Source organism: Protopterus annectens, chromosome 7.part0 (assembly GCF_019279795.1).
Source record: "Protopterus annectens isolate FY-2018-M chromosome 7.part0, PAN1.0, whole genome shotgun sequence".
NCBI lineage: Eukaryota > Metazoa > Chordata > Ceratodontiformes > Protopteridae > Protopterus > Protopterus annectens.
Window position 1 is genome coordinate 1,132,199,563 of NC_056739.1, and position 20,190 is coordinate 1,132,219,752.

Below are 20,190 nucleotides of genomic sequence, written 5' to 3' on the forward strand. Positions count from 1 at the left end.
CGCTTAATAGTGCGTTGGTTAAATCTAGCACAAAACCGACAGCCAGGCATGCTGTGATCAGGGCCTAGGCAAGGAATACAGCAATAAATGGAAATCCTTATGAGGTATTTGCTTCCCACAAGTAATACAATTATTAACTTTTTCTGACATCGGTAAAAAGCAAGAAAAAAGTTTCCCCAATGGGGTACTTAGCTTTATTGGTGACTTCAGTTCTGAAACTCAAACACGAATATTTCAGTAGTCGGTTGACCGGCACTTGTGAAATGCTTCTGCTTCGGGCACCGCGCGGCAAGAAAGACTAAAGAAAATGGCGTTGGCTGCATGTTTTATACACCAGACGACCTGACGTCATGGAAGAGAAGACAGCGACCGATGTAGGACCCAAGACTTTGGAATTCAGGCTGACTGAGGGCAACCTGCCAGCAGATTACCCAAATGTAATGACTGCAACAGTGAAACACGAAGAACATCTAGCAATTCACCACAGGGTGAGACCTAAAACACTAACTGAAACAATATTTATCCAAAAATATTATCGAAAAACAGAATATTGAAAAAACGATATTCACTTAGCCTGAGCCTAGTGAGAAGCACCCAATCTAGTTTAGCGGCAAACGGCATAGTACAGTTGTGTACATTTACCAAAAATGTAGATGTTCAAGTGTATTCACTGTTGCAGTCATCACATTTGGGTTATCCCTGCCAGGGTATCCCTCAGTCGGCCCGAATACCAGAGGCTTACTATTTCTGGGTCGGTTGCTGTCACTTCAGGACTGACGTCAGGTCATCAGTAGTATAAAGTAAAGCAGCCAATGCCATGACATCAGTTTTTCTTGCCCTGTCAGGAGCCCCCAAGTGGGAGGCAGGATATGGTGGAAGAACCCCACCAGTACGAAGTAAATACCAAAAAGTTCTTTGTAATAGAGAGAGGGATAGAGAGAGAAAGGGGGATGGAGGGAGGGAAACCAGGACTGCAACAGTGAATACACTCGAACATCTACATTTATGGTAAGTGTACACAACTGTACTATGTTCTTCGTGTTTCACTGTTGCAGTCATCACATTTGGGTTGGTTCCCAAAGCTGAGGAAAAGGGTGTTGGCAGTGAAGGAAACTGGCGGCTGGCTAGGATGCCCTGCAAGACTGCAGTGGCAAAGCCTGCCCTGGATTTGTAAAAGATAGGCAAGTGGTAATGCTTGGTAAAGGTATGAACTGATGTCCTTGTTGCAGCCTTCAGGAAGTCCCTGGTGGGGACTCCTCTGAGGAAAGCTGTAGAGGTGGAGGTTGCTCTGGTAGAGTGAGTTCTGACCCCCTTAGAGGGAGGTTTCCCATGTTGCTTGTAGCAGGAATGGATGCAGTGTGTTATCCATTTGGAAATGGTTTGTTTGGATATGGCTTTGCCCTCTGCTCCTGCAGCAAAGCTGACTAACAACTGATCAGTCTTTCTGAATGATTTAGTCTTGTCTAGATAGAATCTGAGCTGTCTGTGCACATCTACAGAGTGTTGCATTCTTTTTCCCTTATTTTGTGGGTTAGGGAAAAAGGTGGGCAAATGAATGGATTGGTTGAGAGCCACACTGGACACCACTTTTGGCATAAAGGATGGGTTAGTCCTGAGGGAGACCCTGTCAGCATGGAAATTGATGAAGGGCTCTACAGCCATTAGTGCTTGTAGCTCGGATACTCTTCTTGCTTAAGTGATGGCCAGAAGCAAGGCTGTCTTCCATGAAAGAAACTAATTCGGCTGAAGCTGCTGGTTCAAAGGGGGGGGGGGTGAGTTTCGCTAACACAAAGTTTAGGTCCCAAGCTGGGGTAGGTGGCCTCAAGTTGCTAGCCCCTCTGAGGAACTGTTTGATGAGAAGGTGTGAGAAAAGAGATTGCTCAGTGCTGAAATAAATGAGCAGCGATAGCAGAGGCATGAATTTTAATAGAGGAAAAGAATAGACCACTGTGTAGTAGGTCAGCTAGGTAATCCAGGATGAGAGGTAGGGAGAGCTGTGCCATATCAGCTCCCTTAGCCTGGATCCAGGTGCAGAACCTACTCCATTTGTCAGCATAAGACTTTCTAGTGCTAGGGCGTCTGGCCTCATGTATAACATCTAGAACCTATTTACTGAGACTGGCAGCTCATAAAGTAGTCAGGGAATAAGCCAGGCTGCCAAATTAAGGGTCTGCAATTGGAGATGCATGAATTATCCTTCCCTCTAGGTCAGAAGTGTTGGGATCAGAGGGAGATGCCATGGTTGCAGAGGGGACAGGGTGCACAGCAGTGGGTACCAGTGTTGGCGTGGCCAGTCTGGGGCAATCAGGATTGCCTTTGGTTTTTCCTCCTTTATTTTGAGCAGTACCCTGGTAATGAGAGGTAGTGGGGGAAATGCATAGACAGAGGTTGATCCACTGGAAAGATACAGCATCCACTTTCCTGGACCTGCAGTGAGGCTTCCCTGGTGCAGAACATGCTGAGCTGATGGTTGGAGTGGGAAGCAAATAGGTCTACCTTCGGGGTGCCCCATTTCTGAGTTATAAGGGTGAAGGTTCTTTGGTTTAACTGCCACTCGTGTGGGTCCAGAAGATTTCTGCTTAAGTTGTCTGCCAGAGAGTTTAGAGAGTCTGGTAGGAATTGTGGCAACAGGTCTAGTTGCATGGATGAGACTGTGTGCCAAATGGTCATGGCGAGCCTGCATAGAGGGTAGGAGTGAGTCCCTCCCTGCTTGGTGATGGTGTTGTCTGTTTTGATCCATAGAGCCTTGGGGAGAGAAGGGGTCTGAAAGCTGTCAATGAATACAGGACAGCTAACATCTCTTTTTGGTTGATGTGCAGATGTATTTGATGTGGGCTCCATTGGCCCTGTATGCACCTGCCATTCAAATGTGCACCCCAGGAATAGTCTGATGCATCTGTGGTGAGGGTCTGGGTGGCATGGGGTGCTGAGAAGGGTAGTCCCTTCTTGTTGTAGCATGCTGCTACCCCCCAAAAGAAATCTTTCTTTAGTCAAGGTATCATTGGTATAAGATTTTCCAGGTCTTGATAGTGTTGACACCAAAGGCTTTTTAGGTACCACTGAAGTTTCCTCATATGCAGTCTGGCATATGGAATGAGTAGAATGCAAGATGCCATGAACCCTAGAGCCTGCAGAATTTTCCTTGTGGATAACTGGGGTCTAGTGGCTAGTTGAAAGAAATCGGCTGTCAGGTAAAGTTTGCTTTTCTGATGTAAGGAATGCCATCTGGGATGCTGTGTCCAGACTTGCTCCCAGGAATATAATTTTTTGGGTGGGTACTAGTTTGGAATTCTTTTCATTGATAGTGTCCCCTAGGGAGGTCAGTAGGTCTATTACAAAGGGCAGATGCTTGAGCAGCTTTTCCTGCCTAAATGAATTAGGCAGTCATCTAAGTATGGGTAAATTTGAATATTTCTTTGCCTGCAAAAAGCAATGGCGGGAGCCAGGCATTTTGTGAAAATTCTGGGAGCAGTAGATAAGCCAAAGGGAAGCACAGAGAACTGAAAGTGCAGAGATCCTGCCCTGAAACGTAGATATTTCCTGTATGATTCCCTGATTGGGATGTGTAGGTAGGCCTCTTTTAGGTCTAGGGTGGCTAGCCAGGCATCCTTGGAGAGCATAGGTAGTAGTTGCTGAAGGGTGAGCATTTTGAATTTTGGTATCACCAGGAAGGTGTTTACAATGGAGAAGTTGAGGATAGTGCACCAGATGCCTTCTTTTCTGGGTACCAGGAAGAGCCTGGAGTAGAAACCTTGGCCTATCTGTTCTGCAGGAACGTGCTCTATTGCTCTCATGAAGAGCAGAGAAAGGACTTTTTTTTTGGCCTCTGCCCACTAGTTTGGATGTAGATTTGGGAACCCTTTTGGGATTGGTAGAGTGTGGGAAGAAAATTTGTATCCCTGGGACACTATGTTGAGGACCCAGCAGTCATTGGTAGTGGTGGCCCAGGTGCTTGCATGGAAGGAGAGTTTTCCTCCCAGGGGCAAGTGCAGGTGGGCAGAGGGAGGGGGTGGAAGTGGAGAGTCATTGTGAGTTCTTACCACGAGGGGTGGCTTTTCACTCCCTGGTTTAGAAGTGGAGCTAGTCCACTGCTTTGATCTCTGCATTCCCTGGGGCTGTTGTCGGGGAGGGGGGGTCTGCTTCACCAGGGTCTGGGCTGAACTGACCTGGAGGGGCAGGAAAGGACCAGTGTTTGGAGGGGCAATACCTACTGAACCTAGGTGGCTGGACCTGCAGGAAATCCTTAACTGTCTGCATAGATTTAGCTTTTTGTCCCATCTTTTTTAAGACCACCTCTGTTTTGGTACCAAACAAGTTGTCTTTGTGTAAGGGTGCATCCAACAGTTTAGATTTGATATGGTCTGGCAAGTGCTGTTCTTTAAGCCAAGCATGCCTTTAAGGACAGAATCGGTGACTGCTGCCCTGCAAGATGCTTCTAGGGCATCAAAACTACTGTGTATGGTGTGCTTAGTTACTTGACTTGCAGAAGGCACCAAGTTTTGCAACTCTCTATTTTCTGCACAAGCAGGAAAAGTTTATATTTTTTGTTTGAGGAGTTCCATGGTATGCTGCTGGACTTTTTGCATATGGAACTGACAATTTAGTGCTCTAATAGCAAGAGTAGCAGAGGTGTATACTTTTTTAACACATCTGTCTAATGCTCAGGAATCCTGTCTGAGGGGGTGGGATTCTTAGCAGAAGTTGCTTTAATTCCTTTAGGCCTTTGGGAGATAACTTCAGGGTCACCAGTAGGATTTCTGAAAAAAAATTTGAGAGTCAGGGACTCTGTAATACCTGTCAGGTTTCCTGGGAGTGGGAGGGAGGTTGTCAGGAGTTAAACTAGATGCCATGAAAATATCATCCACATCATCTAGGATAGGAGGAATGGCCAGGGGTCTGTGCTGTGGAAGATCTAAAAATTCCCTGAGTCTCTTTTTAGACTGAGGGTAGTTCTGACATTCCCATTGGAAATGCTCCCTGAATTTCCCTGAAAGTATGAAGGGCTTCCCCAAAGGAAAAATCTTCGGGTGGAGAGGCTTTAGGAATGGATTTCTCTGCATCAGAATCCCCATAAACAAAGAGTTTGCATGTCTTCATATTCAGAAGCATCGGAGTCCTGTTCAGAAAAGACTACTGGGGACAAATTTCTTTCTTTTGGAAGGGGTAGCTTGTCTTCCCCTGATCAACATTATAAGGTCTTCCACCATTTTAAGCATTTGAGACTAAGGCAAGGAAGCAGGTGCCTGACATGGGATTAGTTGGTTTCTTAGGTGTGGTTTGTACCCTGGGCCTTAGAAGCTTGGTAGTTTTCGAAAGAACAGAAGACATGAAAGAAGTCGTTGGTTTGTGCTGAGAATCAGTAGTGCAAAATACTTCCTCGGAAGCCGGTGCCTGCTCAGGGGCTCCGGACCCATCCAAGGCAGAGGCAACCGCTGGATGCTTAGTCGATGAAGAGTTTTGCAGTATACTGGACTCCGAAAGGGTCTCAGTAGCGGCCTGCAAATCCACAGAAATGGGCACCAGGGCCTGCAAAATCTCCTCACTGAGGACCTTAGAACTGATGACTAGCTTAACGGAAGTGCCGTCGGTAGGTTTGGACATGTGCGGTCTACCTCTGTCTTTATCCTTACATTTTTTTCAGAAGATCTGATGTTGGATGGCTTACCGATGAAGCCATATCAGAAATAAAGGACAGAGCGAAAATATTTAGCTACAATAAGGGCTAGACGATGTATAGTTCTGGTGTTAAACAAAGCACAAAAGCGACACCGGGGGACGTTGTGGTCTGGGCCTAAGCAAGTGACGCAGTAAGAGTGAAAGTCTCGGTGTGGTATTTGCTTTCCACAGGCGAGACAATTGTTAACATTTTCTGACATCGTTTAGAGCAAGAAAAAAGGATCCCCGATGGGGTACTTTGCTTTAGAAGACTTCAACTTCAATTTGGAAAATGAAACTCGGGTAGTGGCCGATAGGCACTCGTGTGAATTGGTTCTGCTTCATGCTACTCAGCAAGAAAGACTGATGTAATGGCATCGGCTGCCTTACTTTATACCGCTGATGACCTGATGTCAGTCCTGAAGCGACAGCAACCGACGCAGAAATACTAAGCCTCTGGTATTCGGGCCAAATGAGGGCTACCCTGACAGGGATAACCCAAATGTGATGACTGCAACAGTGAAACACGAAAAACATCTGGGTATTCTTCCCTAAGCATGATGGGATAGGGTATAGCCTCAAGCCAGTGGAAGCTCTCCAGTTTTAGTAATAGGCCGAGTTGGAACCGATCCTTGGTTCCGACATGACCGTATACTAAAGCTAGCTCGAGGTCTTCTACTGGCTCGTGGCTGTATCCCGATCCCATCATGTTGTAGTGAAGCTCCCCAGATCTTGTTTGCTGGTAACTGTAAGTACCTAAGGTACTATCAATACATCACAAGGCAATGAAGAAGGTCAGAGACACTTGCCAGGAAAGACCCTCTTTATTGTCCAGGAGCCACTGGTAGGGGGATAGGAGGGTGGGATGTAAGAATGAAGGAGAGATAGACAACGAACATGGAATGTTATGGTAAGTACATAACTTATGTTATGTTGTCCTATCTCGCCTTAATTCTTACTGGTTGGGACAGCATCCATAGCACCATATTTCTTGGGTGGGTCATGGGAGTATATTCTTCAGGACAGTGGACCCAAAAGAGGCCCTGTTCCTGGAGGACTAATCGACTTTGTAATGAGTTATAAAGATATGAGATGTTGCCCAAGTCACAACAGCACAAATGCTATGAAGTGGTTGTCTAGCTCTAAAGGAAGAGGAGGTTGCCATAGCTCTTGTAGAATGAGCTTTGACTTCAAAGGGGAGAATCATGTTATTAGATTAATATGTAACAGTTATACAGTCTGCGAGACATTTTGAAAGAGTGACCTTAGATATACGGGCACCTTTCTTTGCTTCTGAGAATGACAATCAACTGATCAGATTTTCTATAATCCTTCATTCTATGCAAATAGAAACGCAATTGCCTATGTAATTGGTGAAGCTTATATTCTGCCGTGTTGCCAAGGTTTGGGAAGAAAACTGGTAACTCTATGGACTGACAGGTTAGAGTCTGAATATACTTTTGGCAGGAAGGATGGGTTTTTGTTCGACGAGAAACCATATCTTTATGAAACATCATATATGGTGGTTTAATCAATAAAGCTTGCAGTTCTGAAACTCTTCTCGCAGAAGTGATGGCCACCAACATACTTGTTTTTCCATGTTAAAAACTTTTAGATCACATGATGACACAGGTTTAAAAGGAGGAAGGATTAAGCAGGAGAGAACAAGGTTTAGGTTCCATGGTGGTAGGGGTGTTTTTATGGGTGGCCTTAAATGGGTACCTTTCAGGAAGGCTTTGCATAGTTTGTGGGACATCAAGTTAGGGGGAAAATTGCTTATATGGAAATTAGATATTGGTGCTAACTGTATATGAATGATAGATGCAGCTGCACCTTCATTAAATAGATTTGCTAGAAATTTAAGGATAGAAGTTACTGGAGCATAGAAGGGATCAATGTGTCTTGTAAATGCCCAGGAAGAAAACCTGTTAATGCTTTACGAGAAGAGATCAAGATATGTTTGACGGTATGATGGAGGCTAGGAAGCCTGGCTATATTTGGAAGCGGAGCAGCCAAGTTGTCAATTTGAGGGTTTGAAGACAAGGGTAGAGCATTCCGGATATACGGGTCATAGGTCTGGAACTGGGTCCAGAACCCACGGCTCCTCCTGAAGGTGAGGCCATAGGAAGGGGAATCAACTCTAAAGAGGCCAATATGGAGCTGTTACAATAGGGAAAGGCTAGTGGAGATGTGTGAAGGCTGCCAGCCTAGCCAGATATAATTTTATAGATAATTCTGTCACTTGTAAATATTAATGTAAGCCACAGGCTTGTTGTCTTAAATGAAAAAAATGCTGTTAGATGTGGAACTGCATAAAAATGTAACAGTGCACACTGCTGGCAGAAAGCTGACCAAGTAAAGCATGTTGGGACCCTTTGATCTAAACATGGTGGCGAAATGTCTAAATGAAGACATTCTTTCTATTGTTTTAACCAAGAGTTAAAGTGCTAGATTTAAACATGCAAATTCATTTTTATTGCTCTGCTTTCTGACCAGCTGCAAGATAACAAAAGGAGATGTTAAGAATGCAAATGTAGTTTCTGTTAGCCTGGGACCCCAGGAAAGTGTGAAGAATGATGCAATGTGATTTCAAAAAGAGAGAATCAGACAGCATTAGGCATTTCTGTCTTGACCATCCAACACATCAGCACTCTGCCTTTGCTCTATATGTAAGTTTATCTTAGATTTGTGTTTTCTCTTCACAATAGCTAGAAACTAGAAATATTAGACTTTTTCTATGATGTCAGCACTGTCATACTGAATTGTTTTAATTATTTCTATGTGATCTCTCATCTCTTGACTAGCACTGTGTAATAAAAAAATATTGTCTTGTGTTTTTAATTGTTTATTAAATATTTTTAAGCCCTTTTAACTGTGGCTGTTTTGTGTAGAGATAATTTAAGTTCTTAAGAGTACTTGTATGCATTTGGTAAAATTATACAAAGCCACGCTAATAGCTTTAGCACTGGGCTAAACCACCAATTGGATAATAATATTGCACAGTAATAATTGGACACCCTTTTAAGGACCTTTGAGTAGCTGATAAATATTAGTGGATGGTGGCAGCTGGTACTACCGTATAGTCTGGGGAAAAAGGGGCACAGCTGGAGAACCTGTGCCAGCCTTCCCCAGGAGTGTCCACGTGGTTGTATAAACTCTTCTCAAACAGTGTGTGTGTGTGTGTGTGTGTGTGTGTGTGTGTGTGTGTGTGTGTGTCAGCTACTTGGGCAGGGACATGAAGCACTGGCTGGACAGAGGGTGCTGGAAGTTTTAGCTTGCCCACTAGGCTGAGATCTGGACCCTATAGTTCTGCCAATGGGGAGTCTTATTGGGGGACCTGGAGAGCAAGGGAGTGACCAGCCCCGGACTGACTGTGATCTCTGTCTACTCTTAAGGGAAATTGCACTTTACTGTATTTGTTATCCTTTCCTCCTATATGAGATGCCCCTCACTGGTGTTAGTGGTGAGGATTGAGGCTCCTTGATTGCTGGGCCAGGGGACTGGCATCACAGGAGCAACGAGGATCAAATTGTGAACACTGGGTATCAGTGGAAAGGGAGGAAAAGCATAAAGGAGCCCCAAGGGCCAATTGTGTACAAGTGCATCCCTCTGAAAAGACTCCCTCGGGGGGAATCAGGGCAAAAAAGCTGCTGCATTTGGCATTCATGGGAGTGGCAAAAAGGTCACAGCACGGCTGGCCCCATTTGCGGAAGATCCTCTCTACTACTTCTTGTTTTAGGGATTACTCGTGAGGCATGATAATCCCTCTACTGAGTGTCTATCACACTGAACTGCTCAGAAATGTGCATTACTATGAGAAAGCACTGGGAGGAGATCATCCACTGCCATAATCTGAGGGGCTCTCAACAAAGGGGATAAGACCTGTTTCCCCCTTGTTTGTTTATATACCAGACAACAGACATGTTGTCAGTCTATACTGCAATTGTCCTCAATGGGAGAGTGCCCTGGAGTGCCTACAACATCAAAGGGACTGCTCTCATCTGTAGGATATTGATGTGCAAATGGGCCTCGTGATCCTGCCATGTGCCTTGAGCTGCCCTGCCCAGATAATGCCTCCTCCTATCTTGGAGACATCTATGGTCAATGTGGCTACCAGGTGAGGGTGAAGAAATGGCTGACCTGATGTCATGTGACTGGAGTGAGGCCACCAGTGAAGGTCCTTTTCGCAGAACTTTTATCAGAATTTGGTAAGACATGGGTAGATCTTGTAATGACCACTGGGGGAATAGTAGCCACTGTAAAATTCTAATGTGGATGCATGCAAGTGGAAAGTACAGTTGTGTACACTTACCATAAATGTAGTCGGATGTTTGAGTGTATTCACTGTTGCAGTCATTACATTTGGGTAATCTGCTTGCAGGTTGCCCTCAGTCGGCCTGATTAACAAAGTCTTGGGTCCTGCGTCATTGCTGTCCCTTCTTCCATAACATCAGGTCGTCAGGGGTATAAAACATGCAGCCGATGCCATTACATCAGTTTTTCTTGCCCCAGATGTCAGGTGCCCCCCTAATGGGAAGCAATTAAACATAAAAACACAAAGGTATACCTCCAACAAAAAGCAAATATACCAAAAAGGCTTTTAAGTATAGTAAAGGAAAGTAGAGGTATAGCCAAAAGAAGTTAGGGGGCAGGAGGGAGGGTAACCAGGACTGCAACAGTGAATACACTCGAACATCTACATTTATGGTAAGTGTACACAACTGTACTATGTTCTTTGTTTTTCAATGCTGCAGTCATTACATTTGGGTAGATTCCCCGAACTATGGTTTCAGAGGAGGAGTTTAGATTGCATTAGGGCCAGCTATAAGGCCCTGCAAGACTGCAGTGGCAAAGCCAGCTCTGGATTTAAAGAAAACTGGCAAATGATAATGCCTGGTGAAAGTATGTACAGAACTCCAGGTAGCAGTTTCTAGGATGTTCCTGGTAGGAACGCCTATGAGAAAGGCTGTAGAAGTAGATGCAGCCCTAGTGGAGTGAGGTCTGAGCCCCAGAAGGATATGTTTTCCATGGTAATTATAGCAGAAATTAATGCAATGGCTTATCCATTTCATAGGTTCATAGGTTCATACTAGGCTATCTGCCCAAGGGCATTTATAAGCCTAGCCCATAGTTATGTGGCTTTCACCACCCCTTTAGTTTGAATAAAAACTATGCCTATTATTTTGCTATGCCTCTGTCAAGCAGTGACACTGAAGTAATCCCTGGGGTATATCTGCGATCTCCCATCCATTGGTCAAGATTCCTCTTGAACAAGGCCAGCGAGGTGCTCTGCCTCACATGTACCAGGATTTTGTTCCACAGCATAGGGAGTCTCTAGGTGATGAATCTGTCCCTCCAGCACGTTCTATTTATAACCGTGTCAAGGTTTAAGTCTCCCGCCCTTGTGGTTCTGAGGGATCTAGATTTTTTGAGGTGAAGCATATTCATCAAGTCTGGGTTTGACATGGCCTTATATGTCAGGCACAGGTCACCTCTGATCAAGCGGTAAGCGACTGAATAGAGCTGGAGTTCTTTCAGTCGGGCAGCATAAGACATTTTTGAGACCCTTTATCCTTTTGGTGAGGAACTTTTGGGGCCTTTCAAGCTGCAGCAGGTGTCGGGTCAGATACATTCCGAACGGGGCATTGTACTCAATCATAGGTCTAATGAGTGATGAGTACAGGGGGACGATGATCTCCCTTGATCTAGATGTGAATCCCTTCATGATCAGGTGGGCAATATAGAAGGTTTTCCTAACTACTTTAGCAACATGAGTGTCAAACGAAAGGCTACTGTCAACCTGGGTCCCCAGATCCCTGATGACTTCTTCTGTGCTTAGTGGATTGCCACCTATATGGTAGCTAGGGGTAACCTTGTTTTTCCTGAAAGGTATGACTATGCATTTCTTGGCGTTTAACTTTAGGCCATGGCTCTGGCACCAGTTATCCATTTCTGTGAGGCCCTTCTGAAGGATATCTGTCTCAGATGTGTTTTCGACTATGGCGCCCAGTTTGCAGTCATCTGCAAACTTTGTCAGCCATAATCCTCCTGTGTTTGCTTGTACTTCAGAAAAGTAGATGCCGAACAAGAGTGGACCCAGGACTGAGCCCTGTGGGACACCACTAGTGACAGGTTTTGAGTCTGACATGGCTCCAGCAACTCTGACCCTGTGGGTTCTGTCACTTAGCCAGTTTGCAACCCATCTTGTGATGTATGGGTTTACATTCAAGCTGATGAGTTTTTCGATGATACCTGAGTGGGGTATTGTGTCGAAGGCCTTTGCCAGGTCGAGGTAGGCTGTATGGACTGCCTTTCCCTCATCAATGGCCTTGGTGACTGTCTCGAAAAAGTCAACCAAGTTTAAGAGGCAGGATCTGCCTTTGACAAAGCCAAATTGGGTTGGATCCAAAGTCTGCAAGTTCCCTATGTCTTTATTTATGAGTTCCATTATGATCCTCTCCATGACTTTGCAGATAAGGCTGGTCAAGCTAATGGGGCGGTAATTTCCAGGGTCGGTGGAGGCACCGCCCTTATGAAGTGGGACCACAGTCGCCGTGCGCCACTCCTTGGGTACGTATCCTGAGGTGAGGCTAAGATTAAACAGCTGTCCTAATTGTGGGTTTAATTCCTCGTTGAGTTCGTGAAGCACACAGCCGGGGACACCATCCGGTCCCATGGATGCTGTGTTTTTTGCCTTAGTGAGAGCAGTTCTCACCTGGGCGTTGGAGATGTTTGGGGGGCTACAATCCTCTGGTATAGATATCTCTCCTTTTGGGGAGGGCGAGAAGTTTGCACTGAACCTGTCAGCCAGTATGTTGGCAATGTGTAAAGGTTCAGTAATTTTCACATCATTTTGAACTAATTCTGAGCATATCTGGGAGTTTCCTCCTAGGTTTCTAACATAGCTAAAGAAGGCCTTATGATTGTCTTTTGAGTCCTTGGCGATTTTTCTCTCAAAATTTGCCTTGGATGATTTTATGAGAGCTCTTAGTTTTTTACTTATGATGATCAAAGGCGTCTTACCTTTCAAGGATTTTGCTCTATCTTGTAGTAGCTTCCTCCTTTTGTTGTAGAGCTTGTTTATGGCTGGGGTCCACCAGACTGGACGCTTGCCTTTGGTACAGAGAGTCTTAGTTTTGTTTGGGATAGCCTGATCCATGCAGTCCTGTAGGTGCTGGTAGAAGGCATTTGTAAGTGATTCAGCAATTTGAGTAATGTTTACCACTGGTTCAGGGGCCTTAAAGGAGACCACACTAGTTTTTAGAAATGTGAAGTCGGCTTTTGAGAAGTTTTTCACTGTGGTCTTTTTTGTTTCAGGTGGGGGCGGGATGAGGACCTCCAGCGAGATTAGTTTATGATCTGATCTCACTAGTGAGGGGTATACTTCCGGTGTTGAACATTTTGATCCCATGTTCGTGATGATGAGATCAAGTATGTTTTCTCCTCTTGTGGGGATGGTGACTAGTTGTTCCATGGCATTTGAGTTTATGAACTCCAGGAATCTTTGGGTTAGAGTGTTTGGGCTTGAGTAGTGTTCCCAGTCTATATTAGGGTAGTTGAAGTCACCTAGTATGATGGTGTTTGGAGATACATTTATCCCCTCCAATGTTTTCAGGAAGGCCATATGAGGTTCCTGAGTTTGAGAGGGTGGCCTGTAACATGCTACAAATTGCAGAGCAGTCTTGCCTATGGTTAATTGCACCTGGATGGTCTCCGATGCATCGTGCGTTGCCATCAACCTTGAGGTGTGGGTGTCCTTTATGAATATGGACACCCCTCCCTCCTTTCTTGCTGTTGTCCGGATTTTGGGGCCGGAACGCATGATATGAGGTGGAACCTGTTAGTGCTGGGGTGCTCTCAGGAGCCTTGAACCAGTTTTCTGTCACAGCACAGACATCGATGTTCTCCATATTGAGAAGGGCATCGAGTGCGTGCATCTTGAGATTGAGACTTCTGGCGTTGAACAGCATTACCCTTAGTTTTTTTTCTTTTTGGTGTTCTAGGGTGGTAGGTTTAGAATTTGAGCCTTGCCTAAAAAAGGCACTATGGGGGTGGCAAGAGCCTTTGCCAATATCCGGAAGCCCAGGGGTAACAGGTGCAAGCCGTCCCTTGTGAAGCAGTGTGGCTTGTCCAGCATGTCATCCCAGGCAGACAGACATTGGATCCCCTTTGAATGACCAGAATTTAAGCCAATTATTAAAGCTGATCATCTTATCACTGTATTGTGGCATCATTCTAGGTGAAGGTAGGATACTGGTCAGGGTCATACCTGCCTGGGCTACATAATCAGAGAGCTCCTCGATGTCCCTTTTCATGTAGTCCAAGGAGGTACGTCTCAGGTCGTTGACACCAGCGTGGACAATGACTGAGTCGTACTTGTACCTGCTGTTGAGAGACCTGAGTGCTTGCGTTATGTGGCGGATTCTAGCGCCCGACAGGCAGCTTACTGTGACCTTCTCCTTACTCAGTCTGGTGAGCGGGACGTCAGTGTGACTGACTATGGAGTCACCAATGACAAGTGTGTCTGGCATTGTGTTTGGCCTTAAGGGCTGTGACTGTTTGACACTCTGACTGTGTGGTCTATGTGTTGCATGTGTTGGGTCCTGAGGTGGTAGTTGTTTGGGTGTCTGCTTTGGTGGCCTCTGCTGTTTTGGTATATTTTTGATCAGAGCCTCCGAGTATGTCTTTGTGTGATTATGTGTATGATTTGAAGTTGTGATGGTACTATGTGTGACTGGGTATGTATTGTGTGTGGTTTCCTTCTCCTCCTGTCTGGTCTTGCCAGTCCTATGTTGAGAGAGCTCAGCCTCCAGTTTGGCCGTATAGTTGCATCTCTCGCATGTATTTGTGTTTTGTGGGAGAAGGAGAGGATTGTCTGTGTACATGAGGCAATTGTAACATTGCCTGAATATTCCCAGGTTCACCAGTTGAGCAGGAGAGGACACTAGCAACTGATCCCTCGACATACTAGTAGTAGTAGATAAAAAGACTTTCAAAGGACTCCGGGGGGGGGTGGGTTTAGGCTGGTGGGGTACTATCTATAATAAGAGTGCTTTATCAAGGTGCAAGTACTGTAGGAGTAAGTGCTAGGCTTACAGATAGAGAATAGTCTACTTGGGAATCAAGTAGAGATGAACCTTTCAGTTATAGGATACGCTGGTTAGATCAGCAGTACAGCTCAAGGAAGGTAGTTTTAAGGGAAAATTTGAAGAGTGTAATTTAGGTGGCCCGAATAGTTTAACCTTATTTAACCGCCGCTGCTCTTGTGTGCAACAGTGGCAACTCCGCGCTAAAACACGCGTTTAGCGTGTTTTATATCAGGGGGCTGAAAAAAGCTAGGAACTGGCCCAAAACGACCAATAGACTACAAGTTACTGGCTGAAACCTCACAAAACTGGACCAACAGGCAGCTCAATGCTTCCCACTCCCACTGGTAAGCAAGGGAACTTCCTACTTCCAAATTAGGCAAAGATTCAGTAACAGGAACTACAAACAAAATCCAGGGATCAGCAACTCTGAAACTGGACTACTCTAGCTCAGTAAGGCGGGAAAAACAAGAGATATTTTTTTTTTTTTTTTTTTTCAGAAACAAGCAGAAACAGATACAGTAGACACTTTTAAATGCTATAAATCGGCTATCACAGCCTACAGAAACAATTTGCAACAATTACAGATTTTAAAAGTAACAAAATGAGAATTCAAGTGCAATAACAGAAAAAACAAATACAATGTATCAGCAAGCAGGCGAAATACAGTCGCTAGGTAATTAGAAGTGGAAAGCCACAAAAAATAGAAGTTATGTTCTTACCATAACGTTCCATGTTAGTTGTCTTCTTCTCGCCTTCTTCTTGCTGGATGGGTTTGGAGCCGACCTCGGCTCCGACTCGGCCACTCTAAAAGCTCGAGAGTTGGTTCCACCGGCTCGAGGCTCCCCTTATATCCCACAATGCTAGGCGAGAGTTACCTCAGATCTCGTTTGTAAGCTAACCCCAGCTTATAATAGTAACAGAATAACTGTAAAAAAAAGAATCCACCTCTAACAACAGGAAGAAAGAAGGGTGACCTACATCCTGAACCAGGAAATATGCATAATAGCATATGTCTAAGAAAGAGGTGGTAGAAAGAGAGGTCACAATCATAACTCCTCTAGGTCTGTCCAGGCCAGGGGGAAGGAGGGTGGGCCAAGAAGAAGCGAGAAGAAGACAACTAACATGGAACGTTATGGTAAGAACATAACTTCTATATGTTAAGTTGTCTATCTCACTTCATTCTTGCTGGATGGGACCGCGTCCCTAGCACCTTGTCCCGGTGGCCTAACGGAACAGACTCCTGAGAACAGTGGAACCAAAGTTAGCTCTATGCCTAGAAGCTAAATCCAACTTATAATGAGAAATGAAAGTATGAGGAGTAGCCCAAGTAGCCGCTGCACAAATGGTGTCAATAGGCAGTCTGTCTTGGAAAGCTAAAGAAGTAGCCAAAGCTCTGGTGGAATGAGCCTTAGGTTTATCAGGCAGCTTTTGATGTCTAATCTCATATACAAGGGAAATCAATGATGTTAGCCATCTGGATAATGATACCTTTGAAACTGAAAGTCCCTTTCTGCTCTCCATAGGAGACAAACAGCTGATCAGATTTTCTGAACTGTTTAGTTCTATCCAAGTAGTACCTCAATTGACGGTGAACATCCAGGCAGTGCAATTTTTGTTCAGACCTATTGGAGTATTCTGGAAAAAAGACTGGTAGATCAATGGATTGATTCAGATTTGATGTCGAGACCACTTTAGGCAAAAGGACGGGTTAGTTCGTAAGGATACTCTGTCCTTATGAAACAAAAGATAAGGAGGACGACAGCTGAGTGCTTGAAGCTCTGAAACTCTTCTAGCTGATGTAATAGCTACCAGAAAAAGAGTTTTCCATGATAATAATTTTAAAGAACAGGAAGCTGCAGGTTCGAAAGGGGAAGAATCAAAGAAGCAAGAACTAAATTTAGGTCCCAAGGAGAAGGAGGATTTCTTATAGGAGGTCTGAGAAGAAAAACTCCTTTCAAAAAGGCTTTGCAAAGTTTGTGGGACATTAGGGCAGATTCAGAAATACCCACATGATAGTTAGAAATAGCTGCCAATTGAACTTTAAGTGTAGAGGGAGATGAACCTGCATGGAAGAGTTCAGCTAGAAAATCAAGGACTAGTTGGATGGAAGCAGTGAAAGGATCTATGTCCTTTCCTTCAGCCCAATATGAGAAGCGTTCCACTTACTCAAATAAATCTTTCGAGTGGAAGATTTATGGGAAGCTATCAATATATCTCTAACAGAGAGAGATAATTGAGGAAGCCTGGCTACGGTTGGAACTGGAGGAACCAAGCAGTGAGGTTCAGAGAGGGGAGGGAGCGATGAAACTGACCCGACTGATGGATCAAAAGATCTGGAACTAGGTCCAGATTCCACGGTCGCTCAAGAGAAAGCCATGTAGAAAGGGGAACCACACTTGTCGAGGCCAGTAAGGAGCAATGAGGATCAATGAGGCCTTCTGAGCGATAGCTTTCTGTATTACTTGAGAGATCAGTGGGAAAGGAGGAAATGCATACAGAAGTCCCCGGGGCCAAACTTGGACTAGAGCGTCTCTGCTGGGTTGGCCTGGTAAAGGGAATAGAGTGAAATATTCTCTGCACTTGCTGTTTTGGGGAGTAGCAAAAAGATCGCAGCAAGGCTGACCCCACTTGAGAAAAATTTCTCTCACTACAGAGTCTTTCAGAGACCACTCGTGAGGCATGAGTATAGCTCTGCTCAACTTGTCCAATATGATTGGACTTCCGGGATGTGCGTTGCTATCAGAAACCGCTGAGAAGAAATCGCCCATTGCCACAGTCTGAGTGCTTCTCGACACAGGGGTATGATCTGGTTCCGCCTTGTTTGTTGATGTACCACACTACAGACATATTGTCTGTCTGGATTGCAATTGTTCCCAAGGGAAGAGAGTCTTGAAGGGCTTGCAACGCTAAAAGCACTGCTCTCATCTCCAGAACATTTATGTGCAAGTGGCATTCGTTTGGTTGCCATGTGCCCTGGACTGTCCTGCCCTGATAATGCCCCCCCCACCCGATCAGGGAGGCATCCGTTGTCAGAGTAGCAACCGGAGGAGGTGGAACAAAGGGTCTTCCGACAGGAGCTGGGGAAGACATCCACCACATGAGATGCTTTTTGCACGCTTGCGTGATCACAATGGTGTGAGACATTGGAAGTTCCTGGTATGACCATTGAGTAAAAAGCATCCACTGAAGGATCCGCATGTGGTATCTGGCTAATGGAAGGAGAGGTATGGCCGCTGCCATAATTCCCAACACCTTTAGAACTAACCTGGCTTTGATTCTGTTGTTGTTGAGAAGGAGTGATACCAATTTGTGAATGTCTGTTATTCTCTGATGTGTTAGTCTTGCAGACATGTTTATCGTATCTAGATTTGCGCCTATGTAGGTAATAGTACGACAAAGGCGACAAAACAGACTTTTGGCAGTTTATTGAAATACCCAGCTTTTGAGAAAGACGAAAAGTGTAATCTCTGGCCATCAGAAGGAGATGCTTGGTGGGAGCTGTGAGGAGCCAGTCGTCCAAATATGGAAACACCTGGAATCCTTGTCGTCTCAGGTGAGAAGCTACCACTGCCATGCATTTGGTAAACACCGGGGCAGTGGTGAGACCAAAGGGCAGGGCCCTGAACTGAAAATGACTGGTTCCCAGCCTGAAGCGGAGGAATCTTCTGGAGCGTCTGTTCATCTTTATGTGATAGTACGCATCCTGAAGGTCTATAGAGCACATCCAGTTTCCTTTGCCCAAAGGGAAGGATGGATTGCAGCGTGACCATCCGAAATCTTGTTTTCTTGACTGATTTGTTCAAGACACTGAGATCCAAAATTGGTCTCCAGTCCCCTGTTTTCTTTGGAACTAAAAAGAACCTTGAGTAGATTCCGGATCCTTGCTGGTCTGCTGGAACTGGCTGAATTGCTCTTTTCGCAAGCAGTTTTGAAATTTCCAAAACTGCTAGATCCCTTTGAGCGGTGGAACATCTGGAAGGGATTTTTGACTGATTTGGAAGCGAAGAAAGGGGATAGAATAGCCTTGAAATGATGGACTGTACCCATTTGTCTTGAGTCAGAGATAGCCAGGCTTCTGGGTACAGTGACAATCTTCCCCGACTGCCTCGAAGATGGGCAGTCGGGCAACACCTCAGGGATGCTGAAAGGGCTTGTCAGGAAAGACTTCCCGATTGCCCTGGTTCTGCGGACCCCCCCTGCCCCTAGGCGGCGTCTACCATTGTTGTTCCGCCTCTGCCTCTGGCGGAAACGACTCTGTCGTCAGGCGAAGTCCCTTGAGATTGTTTACGGAACCACATCTTTCCACCGGTCTGGCCTTTGGGGTAAGGCCTGGAAGGAGTCGAAAAGCGGACTCCGACGGCAGAAAGGGTCTTGCCATCAGTCTCGCACCTAGTCAGGGTTTCTTTCACTTGAGGACCAAAGAGATGATCCATCAAAAGGGAGTTTGTGAAAGACGTCTTGAAAGGGTCCATAAAATTGCATAGCCGCATCCAGGCGTGCCTACGTAAGGCCACACCTGTCCCTGCGCCTCTGCTCGCTCCATCAGCCGCGTAAGAAAGAAGGCCCATGGAGGAGTTGGATATGGAATTAGGTGTAGCCAGCTGCGTGTTCATCTTGTCTTGGAAACCCGCAGCTGTAGGATCCTTTAACATTTCACTCGCTTCCTTGATCAAGTCCCTTTGAAGACGAGTAAAATGGCACAGGTAGTTCAGCGACCGCATGGTAAATGTCGCTGAGGAGAACATCCGCTTCCCGTACCTATCCATGGACCTAGATTCCTTGTTAGGTGGATGGACAGGTACTGAAGGATCAGCTAGTTCCTTCTTTGTGGCAGCAGCTACCACCATAGCATCCACAGAAACTCCTTTTGTTAGAAATTGCTTGTCTGCTGGGGCTGTTATGAACTTAGAAGGTCTCCTGGGAGTGGGGTCCACTGAATCAGGAGCCGTCCATGCCTTCTTAGCAACCACCTGCATGAGGGGGTCGAAGGGGGGGGGACACCCAGGAGGTGGAAGGACGAGAGCCAAACGCCTCAAGATACACAGATTCGTCCTCCGAAGGGTTGAGGGCTGGCCAATTTCCCCTCTGTTTCAGGATCTCCAGAATGTCTGCAAATGAGACATCTTCAGAAGGGGAACGGGGAGAACCCTCAGAATCATCCAAATCTGTGTCTGACGTGATGGACTCAGGTGAGTCAATGTGTTTCCTCTTACACTTCCTCTTCCGAGGGGGCTCTTCTGCCAAATCAGGAGAGGCCTCAGAAGAGGATGAAATCCCCACAGGGGGCTCCTGAGGAGCTGGCTCTCTGCGGTCCGGGATGAGGGAGTGAGTTGACTTACCCTGAGGCACCATAGAGGGAGGGGCGGACGGAGCCGACTGTGGAGTAGAGCCAGGCTCTAACACACTCCGCATGACCTCGAATGCACCCCTGTCAGGCAGAGCCAGA